The following is a 2,936-nucleotide window of genomic DNA, read 5'->3' as shown; positions in this document are numbered from 1 at the left end:
TCCTGCTGTGTAAGAGCACGTTTCCAGTGTGGGCGATTTCTGAGTTAGGTAGTGTGCACCATCAGATGTAGGTTGCCTCATGTTCACTTTATCTTCTCAGGACCCAGTACCTGAATTTTAATCCCATCTCTACCATTGACTATACAGCACTTAGAACAAACCTGGTGCATGATCAATACCTAACTGCAAATTATAATCATTGTCATGAACATCAGAACAGGAAAAACGAATTCCCCGAATATTGGGTAGGGACCTCTTCTGAACACTGAGACTTGGAGACTAATCAGAACCTCCCGTGAAGGCGTCCACGTCACGGATTCGTCTCAGTTGTGTGGATGTGTGTCTTTTCAGTTCTGAGTGACCCCAGGCTGCTGTCTTCCACAGTGAGTGATCTCCCATTCTTATTCCGGTGCCTGCTGCAACTAAGAATGTCTCTACATGTGCATAAGCTCAGGAGGCCAGGTGGCCCTGGTGGACCAAAGCTCATCGTCTGCCGACTGAAGACCAACGTCTCTGAGTCACTGAGTTCTGCTGGCTCTGAGTCAACTCTTCTGTGTTAACCAATGACATAGCTTGGCCAGTTGGAAAGATCTAGTGAGAATTCTACGTTTCTTTTACATTTTTTTTGTAAACCTTACTAAAGCTTAAAGATGGATCGACAGAGACATAAGCTGCAAGACTCATGGCCTCTAAGCTTCAAGCCACCCTGGCCTAAGACCTGAGAATTCAGCCTCCTTGGCTTTCTGTCCTGGTCTGCTTCGGCGAGACCCGCAAAGCCAGGTTTCCCCGTCTTCTCCTGCACATCTGTTTCCAAATCTATGCGCGCTTCCTTCATACATCTTTCCGTTGTGCTCTGTGGAGCACCATTCCATGGTAAACAGACTCTCTAATTACTTAAGAGGAATGGCAGCGAAACGGAGAAAGAGTGTACAAGTGCAATTGCTTATTTTGATAGGTAATGTGATTTCATGCAGACACTCATGGTAAATATTGCAAAGTTAGGAGATTAGTGGGTTTTAATCATTTAATTTGTTCCCAGATAATGGAAAATGAAGAAATAACAAACAACCATGTAGTCTGACTGGTGGCTTACCTATAATTTATTGCTAAATAATTACGTTAGGAAAATTAACTGCAGCATAAATAATATTGAAGCTTTCTGGGAAAAGGCAGTTTCAGTTCAGATCTGATCACAAGCCTGAGTGGCAGCCTTTGCTCCAAAATTGTATGAAACTGCTGCCATCTGGTGGCTCAGGACACTTAAAAAAGGCACTTTTAGGTTTTACTGAGCTTCCAGAAAAATCTAATCCCACTCCCAAACCGTGTGGCCTTAATTTATTTTTCCAAGAATGTGAACATATAATGTTTCAGAAAATATCTTAAAAATCACACCTATAGTGATTTTGCCTGCAATTTATTGATGATTGAGAAGGTTCTTAGTATGTTTCTGTGGATTTACAATTGTCGTTGTGAAAACCTATCATCACAAAATAGGGTGAAACGTATTGTAAGAAAGTGACATTTGAAATATTTTTGATTAAATATAATCATGTATATGCATCATATTGATAGGCAATTTTTCCATTTTAATCAATTCTTTATTTTTTGAATTTGTTACAACGCAATGAAAATTTGAAAATATTCTCTCTTTTTCTTTGTCCTAGAAAATAAAAAAATTCTTTATATTCTTTCACTGGCAAAAAAAAAAAAAAAAAGAAAGTGACATTTGAAGTAATGTATTGAAATATCTTTAATGTAAAGTATTGTGCTTATTGAGTGCTTAGTATGTTTTAAACATTCTGGTTAAACATTGTAAAGCATAAAAGGACTCATCAGACACAGTGCATTTCCTTGCTGTTTAGAAATGAGGGATAAGAGGGGTCAGGGGACATTAGGGCACGTCTCAAGACAGAGCTGCTCAGGCGGGGGCCCCAGGAAACAGGAGGGGCCCTCGGCCACAGAAGCAGGAGTAGGAGAGCCAGGGCTCAGGAGGACGGCGGTGCTGGACCTGGGCCTTGATGCTTGGAGCCGAGGGCCGGGCCGTCAGGAGAGGATGCCCAGGGGATAGATGCCATGAGAACAGTCATGAGGATTGGACGGTTAGGGTGTAAAGAGGGGCTCAACACCGGGTGCATGTGGGGAAGTCGCTGGGAGTAAAACTGGAAGGGCAGGTTGGGGCAACACAGAGAGGAGCTCGAGAAGCCACCCCAAGAGTTCAGGCCACCAGAAGCTTCCAAGGTGAGACTGGGCTTCATTTGGATAGAGCGGAGCCGATTCACAAGCCGAGCATCCTGGGTGAGACAGCCCTGTTTAGTTGGGAAGATTTTCCATGAGCGAGGTGATGCTCCAAGTGGAGGAAAGCAGAAGAAATAAGAGGCCTTCCCTGCCCTCTGGGGCTCACCTTCCCCGGGCACAGCTGTAATCGAGCACAGGAACACTGGCTGGCGCTGGAACACGCGAGGGAGCAGATGACTCCCTGGGGATGCTGGCGACACTTGATAAGGGACGGGAGTTCTGCACTATTGTGGAAAATGAGAAGGAGTATTTCAGGCACACAGGCCAGGAGAGGGCGCTCCAGCCAGGGCCCAAGGCTCTGATCATCACGGAGTCCTCAAGCGTGAGCCAAGCAGGCGATCCTTGTTTTCTGAGTGCTGCCCCAAACCACCCGACGCCAGCCCCCATCCTGTGATGAGCCCCTGTGACACCCTTACTGGGACCCCTCATGGCTCTCAGGGTGCACTCGCCCCTTGTGGCAGTAAACCAATGACCTGAGCTTGATAACAGCCAGTGCGGTGGTCTGGTGGTCATTACACGTGAGAGCAGGGGAGGGACCCAGACCTGCAACCCCTGCATAATCCCAGAGTTGCAGCGGCAAGTAAAAGCACTGGATTAAACTTGGTGGGTATGAATATGCTTAGGAGGGACAGGAGGAAATA

Source organism: Lipotes vexillifer, unplaced genomic scaffold (genome assembly GCF_000442215.2).
Source record: "Lipotes vexillifer unplaced genomic scaffold, Lipotes_vexillifer_v1.1 scaffold196, whole genome shotgun sequence".
NCBI classification, from domain to species: domain Eukaryota; kingdom Metazoa; phylum Chordata; class Mammalia; order Artiodactyla; family Lipotidae; genus Lipotes; species Lipotes vexillifer.
Note: the sequence above shows the minus strand (reverse complement) of the source record.